Below are 11,267 nucleotides of genomic sequence, written 5' to 3' on the forward strand. Positions count from 1 at the left end.
TGATATTTGGGGCATTGATTTCATGGGTCCATTTCCAAATTCTAATAGCCACCTTTATATACTGTTAGCTGTAGATTATGTTTCTAAATGGGTAGAAGCAATTCCCACCCGTACTGATGATGCTAACACTGTTGTTTCCTTTGCTAGAAACTATATTATTTGTCGTTTTGGATCTCCACGAGCAATCGTGAGCGATCAAGGCACTCACTTTTGTAACAGGAGACTAACAGGTTCACTAAAGAAGCATGGGATAATTCATAAAGTATCAACAGCCTATCACCCCCAGACTAATGGGCAAGTCGAGGTGTCTAACAGAGAGATAAAGCGCATACTGCAAAATATAGTCAAGACTCATAGAAAGGACTGGAGCACCAGGCTCCAAGACGCACTTTGTGCATATCGGACAGCATACAAGACACCAATTGGGATGAGTCCTTTCCGCTTGGTTTATGGAAAGGCCTGTCATCTCCCACTTGAGTTGAAACACAAGGCCTTCTGGGCGGTAAAGGAATGCAACATTGACTATGAGAGAGCCGGAGCTAAACGGAAGTTGCAACTGCAAGAATTAGAGAATCTCCGCCTAGAAGCTTATGAAAACTCCAGGCTGTATAAGGAGAAAGTGAAGGCTATGCATGACAAGAACATCAAGAGAAGAGAATTCCAACCTAGGGACTTAGTCCTACTTTGCAACTCCAGAATGCCGCTCATGCCAGGCAAGCTGAGATCCAGATGGGATGGTCCCTATCGAGTAGAGAGGGTGGAACCATACGGAGTCTTTCATTTGAGCCATCCTTCAAGCTCTGAACTTATCAAAGTCAATGGACATCGCTTAAAGTTATTCCATGGCAAAAAGATAGCGAAAAACTAGGAACTAGAGATCTTCTTCTTGGAAGATCCACCCACAGCAGAAGACTGAGCTAGTGGAGCGTTGGTACATGAAAATTACACTCACACTATGTAATTCTGCACAACTAACCAGCAAGTGTACTGGGTCGTCCAAGTAATACCTTACGTGAGTAAGGGTTGATCCCATGGAGATTGCTGGCTTGAAGAAGCTATGGTTATCTTATTATTCGTAGATAGGATACCAATAGGGTTCTTTAGTTTCAGTTGTAAAACGTGAAAGAGCATGAAATGAGTATTTGTTACGCAATAATGGAGAATGTGTTGCAGTTTTGGAGATGCTTTGTCTTTTGAATCTCTGCTTTCTCCCTGTTTTCTTTTTCACGCACGCAAGGTTCCTCCTATGGCAAGCTGTGTGTTGGTGAATCACCGTTGTTAATGGCTACCATCCGTCCTCTCAGTGAAAATGGTCCAGGTGCGCTGTCACCGTACGGCTAATCATCTGTTGGTTCTCACTCATGCTGGAATAGGATCCATTGATCCTTTTACGTCTGTCACTACGCCCAACCCTTGTTAGTTTGAAGCTCGTCACAGTCATTCAATCCCTGAATCCTACTCAGAATACCCTCACCCTACCTTAGCCCCATTACAACCGTGAAAAGACCTCATGATGTTTGCATTGGCACTATAAAATTATTGATTGGTTAGGTGAAAAATAATATTTTTGAAAGCACGATTAGAGAAAGATAGAGTGATTACCCCATACACTAGAGAGGATTAGAGTGCACACACACCAGCAGCAAGGGTTCAATGCTAGATCCTGTGTTCCCTGCTTTCACGAGCTATCTTCTTACAAATTTACTTGCTTTTACTGTATGATTTGAATTAGTGGAATCTGCCCCCATGTTTTATCTTAGAGAACTTATCTATTTTTAATCATATAGATAAAATCATATAGTTGCATTCATGTATATATAGGTTGCATTGCATTGCATAAATCTCACATGTCCCTATCCATTTAGATTTGTCTCCTTCAACTAAGCATGATGACATGCTAATGTTTAAGTGTGGGAAGGTTGATAAACCATTATTTTATGAATTATATTGTGTTTAATTGAGTGGTTTTATCAAGTCTTCACCCACTTATTCATATAATTTGCATGCATTTGCAATTCCTTCCTGAAAATGTTCCATGATTGAAAACTTGCTTCCTAAAGACCTTTTAATTGTATATTTTTATTTTCCTTCATACCATTCGATGTCGTGATCTGTGTGTTAAGTGTTTCAGGCTTCATAGGGCAGGAATGGCATAAGGAATGGAGAGGAAGCTTGCAAGAATGGAAGGAACACAAAGAATTGAGGAGATGACCAGCGAGAAGTGATGCGGGCGCATGGCTCACGCGACAGCGTGAAATGGAAGAAATCACAATGACGCGCTCGCGTGCCTGACACGATCGCACGGATTGGAAGCTGCACGAACAACGCGAGTGCGTGGACGACGCGCACGCGTGGTACGAAAAACGCTGAGTGACGCGAACGCGTGGACGACGCGGCCGCGTGACTTGCGCGATCTGTAGAATTACAGAAGTCGCTGGCATAGATTCTGGTCCACATTTCAACCTAGTTTTCGGCCCAGAAACACAGATTAGAGCCAGGGATCATCCAGAAACAAAGGCAACAATCCATTCCACATAATTTCTAGTTTTTAGATCTGATTTTACTCCTCCCCTAGGTTTCTCTCTTTGACATTCATAAATTAGGATTTGAAGATTTTTGGCTTTGGCTTTTGAGAATAGTCTACCTCCGGAACTGGTCATTATAGTTTGTTATTTACTTTTCATTTACTCTTCCATATTCTTAATTTGTCCAGAGTTGATATTGGATTATTTTCAGAGTTTATTAATACAAAACTATTTTTACTTTTAATTAATCTCTTTCATTATTATTTATTATGTCTCTTTTTTATTTTCCCCATTGATTTTGTGAAGTCTACATTTATGATGATAGAGTAGTTTTCCAACTTGATTGGGAGTTGATTAAAAGGAGAACCTTGAGTTAGAATACTCAAGAGTTCAATTGTAATTGGTTCATTTTTGGTTGGCTTGTTAGTCACTAACTCTAATCCTTCCCAAGGGAGAGGATTAGGACTTGTGAATAGAAGTTGACTTTTAATTTGACTTTCCTTCATTCATTGAGGGTTAACTAAATGGAAACAATGACTAGTTATTAATTGATCTTGACAAAATTCCAACAAGGATAGAACTTCCAATTAATCTTCTCCGGGTCAAGATTTTATTTAAATCATATAAATTCTCTAATTTAATTTTCTGTTTATCAAACTAAAAAAAACCATTTGAAAAACCTTTGATTGATAAAATAGCACATTTTTCTGCAACTCGTTGGGAGACGACTTGGGACTCATACTCCAGTATTTTATTTCTAAAATTTGTGACAACTCTTTTCTAAATTGAGAAGTTGATTTTCACCGGTTAAGAACTGTACTCGCAACACCATTTTTCTAAATAATTCTTAATCTACCAATTTCCGCTCACGTCACACCACCCAAAATTTTTCAATTCCTTTTAATTAATTAATTATTTTAGTTTCCAATTTTCTTTTATTTTCAGTTTTTTTAAAAAAAATATTAAAATAAAATAAAATAAAATTTTATTCACAATTCACATCAGTTCCCTTTCTCCATCATGGACCTAAGTGGAACTGAACAGTCCAGAAGGACTTTGGGGTCATATGCTAACCCCACTGCTGCTTCATATCTACCCCTATTAAGGCTAGCAACTTTGAGCTAAACCCTCAGCTCATTATCATGGTGCAGCAAAATTGCCAGTATTCCGATCTTCCACAGGAAGAACCTACTAAGTTTCTGGCACAGTTCTTACAAATTGCTGACACAGTACGTGATAAAGAAGTAGATCAGGATGTCTATAGATTACTACTGTTTCCATTTGTTGTAAAAGATCAAGCTAAGAGGTGGTTAAATAACCAACCTAAAGCAAGCATACGAACGTGGAAGCAGTTATCAGACAAATTTCTGAATCAATATTTCCCTCCAAAAAGGATGACACAGCTAAGACTGGACATCCAAGGCTTTAAACAAGGGGATAATCAATCTCTTTATGATGCCTGGGAGAGGTACAGAGAGATGCTGAGGAAATGCCCCTCTGAAATGTCTTTAGAATGGGTACAGTTAGACATCTTCTACTATGGGCTTACAAAAAAAGCCCAGATATCTTTAGACCACTTAGCTGGTGGATCTATACACATGAGGAAGACAATTGAAGAAGGTCAAGAGCTCATTGATACAGTTGCAAGAAATCAGCATCTGTATTTAAATAGTCAATCTTCCATGAAAAAAGAGGCTAAAGCAGTATCCACTGAAATTAGTCCTCCAGAACAAGTTGCTGAACTTAACCAGCAAATACTTCTTCTAAGAAACCAGTTAGTAGAGTTCAAAGAAATGTTACAAGATACTAAAAATGCTAACAAAAATATAGAAGCACAATTGGATCAGACAAGACAGTAGTTATTTGAATAGATAACAGAAAAATGCTAAGTTGTTCACTTAAGAAGTGGAAAGACATTGAATATCTCAACTCAAGGAAGCAAAAAGCTAAGAAAGGAACAGCTAACAAAGGATGACGAACTCATTGCCCAAAATTCCTCTGAGGACAGTAAGAGCACAGAGAGGAATGATTCTGGCGTTCAAACGCCAGAAAAGGTCAGTAACCTGGCGTTAAACGCCCATTCAGCTGCTAGTTCTGGGGTTCAAACGCCAGAAAATGGCAGTAACGTGGCGTTAAACGCCCATTCTACTGCCAGCTTTGGCGTTCAAACGCCAGCAAGGGGTCAGGCACCTGCAAGTGCTGATAACAACCCCCTTAAGCAGGCTTCTCCAACCATTTCTGTAGGACATAAACCGGCAGCAACTAAGGTTGAAGAATATAAAGCCAAGATGCCTTATCCTCAGAAACTTCGTCAAGCGGAACAGGATAAAAAATTTTCCCACTTTGCAGACTATCTCAGGACTCTTGAGATAAAGATTCCTTTTGCAAAGGTACTTGAGCAAATACCCTCTTATGCTAAGTTCATGAAAGAGATCTTAAGTCATAAGAAGGATTGGAGAGAAACTAAAAAAGTTTTCCTCACCAAAGAATGCAGTGCAGTCATTCTGAAAAGCTTACCAGAGAAGCATAAAGACCCTAGAAGCTTTATGATACCAAGTACATTAGAGGGTACTTGTACCAAGACACCTCTATGTGATCTAGGGGCAAGTATCAACCTGATACCTGCATCCACTATTAGAAAGCTTGGTTTGACTGAAGAAGTCAAACCAATCCGGATATGTCTCCAACTTGCTGATGGCTCTATTAAAATGCCATCAGGCGTGATTGAGGACATGATTGTCAAGGTTGGGCCATTCTCCTTTCCCACTGACTTTGTAGTGCTGGAAATGGAGGAGCACAAGAGTGCAACTCTCATTCTAGAAAGACCTTTCCTAGCAACTGGACGAACTCTCATTGACGTCCAAAAAGGGGAAGTGACCCTGAGAGTCAATGATGATGAGTTTAAGTTGAACGCTGTCAAAGCTATGTAGCATCCAGACACTTCAAGAGACTGCATGAGCATTGATATTATTGACTCCCTAGTGGAGGAGATCAATTTGACTGAGAGTCTCGAATCAGAGCTAGAAGATATCTTTAAAGATGTTAAGCCTGATTTGGAGGAATCAAAGAAAACAAAAGAACCTCTGATAACTCCTTATAAGGAGGAGAAGCCTCCTAAACCCGAGCTCAAACCACTTCCACCATCCCTGAAATATGCATTTCTGGGAGAAGATGACACTTTTCCAGTTATCATAAGCTCTGCTTTAGATCCACAGGAAGAGGAAGCACTAATTCAAGTGCTAAGAACATACAAGACAGCTCTTGGGTGGTCCATAAGTGACCTTAAGGGCATTAGCCCAGCTAGATGTATGCACAAGATCCTATTGGAGGATGATGCTAAGCCAGTGGTTCAACCACAAAGGCGGCTGAATCCAGCCATGAAGGAGGTGGTGCAGAAAGAAGTCTTTAAGTTACTGGAGGCTATGATTATTTATCCTATTTCTGATAGCCCCTGGGTGAGCCCTGTCCAAGTCGTCCCAAAGAAGGGAAGCAGGACAGGGATTCATAATGAAAAGAATGAACTGGTTCCTACAAGAACAGTTACAGGGTGGCTTATGTGTATTGACTACAGAAGGCTCAATACAGCCGCCAGAAAGGATCATTTTCCTTTACCATTCATAGACCAGATGCTAGAGAGACTAGCAGGTCATGAATACTACTACTTTTTGGATGGCTATTCAGGTTATAACCAAATCACAGTAGATCCTCAGGACCAAGAGAAAACAGCATTCACATGTCCATCTGGGGTATTTGCCTACAGAAGGATGCCATTTGGTCTGTGCAATGCACCTGCTACCTTTCAGAGATGCATGCTCTCTATCTTCTCTAATATGGCAGAGAAATTTCTATAAGTCTTCATGGATGACTTCTTAGTATTTGGAGACTCATTCAGCTCCTGTCTTGACCATCTAGCACTTGTTCTAAAAAGATGCCAAGAGACTAACCTGGTTTTAAATTGGGAAAAATGTCACTTTATGGTGACTGAAGGAATTGTCCTTGGGCACAAGATTTCGAACAACGGAATAGAGGTGGATTAAGCTAAGGTAGAATTAATTGAAAAATTACCACCACCTGCCAATGTTAAAGCAATCAGAAGCTTTCTGGGGCATGCAGGATTCTATAGAAGGTTTATAAAGGATTTTTCGAAAATTGCCAAACCTCCGAGTAATTTGCTAGCTGCTGATGCACCATTTGTCTTTGACATAGAGTGTTTGCAGGCCTTTGAGACTCTGAAAGCTAAGTTGGTCACATCACCAGTCATTTCTGCACCAGACTGCACATTACCACTTAAACTAATGTGTAATGCCAGTGACCATGCCATTGGTGCAGTATTAGGACAGAGGCATGACAAGCTTCTGCATGTCATTTATTATGCTAGTCGTGTTTTAAAAGACGCACAGAAGAATTACACAACCACAGAGAAGGAGTTGCTTGTAGTGGTTTATGCCATTGACAAGTTCATATCTTATTTAGTAGGATCAAAAGTGATTGTGTACACTGACCATGCTGCTCTTAAATATCTCCTCACAAAGCAGGATTCAAAACCCAGACTCATAAGGTGGGTGTTGCTTCTGCAAGAGTTTGATATAGAATTAAGAGACAGAAAAGGGACAGAGAACCAAGTAGCTGATCACCTGTCTCGGATAGAACCAGTAGCAGGAGCTTCCCTCCTTTCTATTGAGATCTCAGAAACCTTTCTGGATGAGCAACTCTTTGCCATTCAGGAAGTACCATGGTTTGCAGACATTGAAAACTATAAAGCTGTGAGATTCGTACCCAAGGAGTACAGTAAGATGCAAACGAAAAAATTGATTTCTGATGTAAAGTACTACTTGTGGGATGAACCATATCTCTTTAGGAGATGTGCAGACGGAATAATTCGTTGATGTGTACCCAGAGAAGAGGCATAGAAAATCCTATGGCCTTGCCATGGATCACAATATGGAGGACATTTTGGAGGTGAGCAAACAGCCACAAAGGTTCTCCAGTCTGGCTTCTACTAGCCTACTCTTTATAGAGATTCCCGAGAATTTGTACGTAACTACGACAGTTGCCAGAGAGCTGGTAACCTGCCTCACAGTTATGCCATGCCTCAACAAGGGATCTTAGAGATTGAGTTGTTTAATATGTAGGTCATTGACTTCATGGGGCCTTTCCCACTATCATATTCAAACACTTATATTCTGGTGGTAATAGACAATGTATCTAAATGGGTAGAAGCAATTGCAACACCCACTAATGATAGTAAGACCATGCTGAAGTTTCTCAAAAGGCATATCTTCAATGATGAGAGAACTTTTTCGTGGTCTAGAATTCAGAATAAATTTCCGTTGCAAGTATAGCTTCTAAACCAACAAAAGCCCTTTCATACAAACGTTTTGGTTGTCACAAGTAACAAACCCCTTTAAAATTGATAACCGAGTATTTAAACCTCGGGTCGTATTCTCAAGGAATTGCAGGGAGGTATGTTCTTATTATTGGTTATGAAAAAGTGTGTTTTGGGGTTTTGGAGTTTGGGCAATGGGCACAAGCATATTTAAATGACAAGTAAAATAAATTAACAATAATAAAATCTCTTGGCAAGGTATGAAGAACTAGAAGTCCTATCCTAGTTATCCTTATCAATTATGATGAGAATTTGATTTTTCTCCCACTTTGTTAACCTCTAACTATGAAGGTAAGTTAATCGAAAGAATTAATTCGAATCCTCAAGTTCCAGTCTTTCCTTGGGAAAAGTTAGAGTTATTGGATCTCGAATTAATTCTTGAAGAATTCCAATTTTCAGTCAACAATGAATTTGATAACTCAAGAATTACCAATTAATCAACCAAAGCCAAAAGGGAAATTATCTAAATTAAATAAAAAGCATTCATAAATAAAACAATCATAAACTGAGATACCTCAAATAACATTAATTAAGAAAATCAATCTAAACATGGAACATTGAAAATAAATAAATACAAAGAACATTAAACCTGGGATTGAGAGTCACTCCTAAAACTAAGAGAAGTCCTAAATCCTAATCCTAAGAGAAAGGAGAGAGCCTCTCTCTCTAAAAACTACATCTAAATCCTAAAAAGTGAATTATCAAAGCATAATTAGAAGTCTCTGCAAGTTCTCTGACTTTAATCTGTGTTTCTGGGCCGAAAACTGGGTTGAAATGCGGCCCAGAATCTCTGCCAGCGACTTTTGTAATTTTGCAGATCGCGCACATCACGCGATCGCGTCATCCATGCGGACGCGTCATTCACGTTTTTTCCTGCCACGTGTTCGCGTCGTCCACGCTTCCGCGTCACTTGTGCTTTTCCAATCCGCGCGGTCGTGTGAGCCATGCGACCGCGTCACTGCGGATTTCTTTCTTCCGTGCGGTCGTGTCGCTGACGCGTACGCGTCACTTCTCGCTGGTCATCTCCTTAATTTTCTTGTGTTCCTTCCATTTTTGCATGCTTCATTTCCATCTTCTAAGCCATTCTTGCCCTGTAATCCCTGAAATCACTCAACACACATATCAAGGCATCTAATGGTGATAAGAGAGGATTAATAATAGCAAATTAAGACCAAAGAAAACATGTTTTCAATCATAGCACAGAATCAGGAAGGAAAACGTAAATCCATGCAAATAGTATGAATAAGTGGGTAAATAGTTGATAAAATCCACTAAATTAAGCACAAGATAAACCATAAAATAGTGGTTTATCAACCTCCCCACACTTAAACATTAGCATGTCCTCATGCTAAGCTCAAGAGAAGCTATAAAGAAGTGAAGAGGAATGATAGAGAGTATGCAATGCAACCTATCTATGTGAATGCAACTACATGCAAAATGTTTCTACCTACTTGGTTAAAAGCAAACAAGTTCTTCAAAACAAATATGAATCAAATTCCACTAATTCAAATTACACAATAAAAGACAAGTAAACTTGTAAGAAGATAGCTCATAAAAGCAGGGAACATAGAATTAAGCACTGAACCCTTACTAGTAGTGTATATCATTCTAACTTTCAAGTGTTTAGGGTCAATTCTCTCAATTCTCTACTAATCTTGCTTTCTATAGCTTACTCTTCATCTAACAATCAACAAAAAATTTAATGCACCAATACACAAATCAAGAGGTCTTTTAAGGGTTGTAATGGGGTTAGGGTCAAGGTAGGATTGTATTTGGCCAAGTGGACTAAAATTTGAATCCTTAATTAACATAAACTTTCCACCTAACTCAAGATAATTCATTTAATTAAAATACAAAATCCAACTTCCCATTAACTGTGCTTTCCTACATATTTATGCATTCCAAGTTTTGAATGTAGCTCATATGCATTGATTTCACTATTTATTTTGGGGCATTTTGTCCCCTTTTATTAATTGCTCTTTTCTTTTTTTCCTTTTTCACTTTTTTTTTCAATGTATATGATTAAAGTATTGAATGCAATAATATGTGCTCAACCATTATTTTGCACATTTTCACTAAAATATACAACACCCAATTATTCAAACTAAATATTTTCAAACCCAACTTCCCCACACTTAAATCATAAGCACTTTTACTAGTCTAAGCTAACCAAGGATTCAAATTAAGGACATTATTATTTTCTACCTAGAGTCAGTAATGAGCTAGAGTAAAGAACAAATGGGTATATTAGGCTCAAATTGATTTGCAAAGGACAATGAAAGGGTAAGGCCATATGGGTATGTGAGCTTAGTGAAACAAAGGCCTCAATCATATCAGTGCATGCATACATTAAACAATGAAAATATAGAATTAAGCAAAACAAATATCACAATTTTAGAGAGAAAAACACACACCAAAAATAAAATATTGGTTGATAAAATGCAACCAATCAAATAGGCTCAAAATCTCACTGGTTTTGTGTGTTCGATCTTTAAACCATGTTCCAAAATAAGATTTCTTCAAACAAGTTTTTCAAAAAGTTTTATTCAAATTAGTGAAATTCTATAAAAATTTCTTGAAAAAGAAAATATTACTTTAACCAAGTGGTAAAATATACACAAAAAGAAACAAACATGCAAATGCAACAATGAAAAACAAAAATTGGTGTTGAGAAAGGACTAACTAACCTGTAGAGATCGGTATTGACCTCCCCACACTTAAAGGTTGCACTGTCCTCGGTGCATGCTGAGATGTACAGGTGGGCGGGGGTTATTGTTCCTCAGCTGGTGCTCTTTGTGTTCCTTTCCTTGCCGGTGGTTTGGGAGTTGCTTTCTCTCTTTACCCTTCTTGGTGGCTATCCTGAAAGGGGAAAAAGGAAAGTAACAAGTAAAACTAGGGGATCCAGCAAGGAAGAGAGCGGGAAAGGTGGTAATCAATGCACAGTAAAGAAGAATGAAGTTAACACATGGTCATGACTACATGTGAAAAGTCATTAATGGAAATATAGCAAGTGCATGTAATAACAATGAAATGCAAGATGTTGATTGGCATGCTGGCAAAGGCATGAGTAGCATAGATCAAGCATTCAATGTCCAGGTTGGATTACCAAGTCTTTCAAACTACAACATGTTTGTATTGACAATTATATATAATGAATATGATATGAAAAAGGGTTTCGTGAAAAGCAGGCATTCAGAGTAGTAGGATAAAAGATACTGAAAAACAGTGCATAATGCCATACGGGCGTTTTCACAAACACTTAGCATGCATGGTAAATAAGCTAATGAAAATAATAAATTGAACATGCAAGCAACCCTATAAAAATAATATATAATTGTCAAACAGTTCTTTGAATA

This window comes from Arachis stenosperma, chromosome 1 (genome assembly GCF_014773155.1).
Source record: "Arachis stenosperma cultivar V10309 chromosome 1, arast.V10309.gnm1.PFL2, whole genome shotgun sequence".
Classification (NCBI taxonomy): domain Eukaryota; kingdom Viridiplantae; phylum Streptophyta; class Magnoliopsida; order Fabales; family Fabaceae; genus Arachis; species Arachis stenosperma.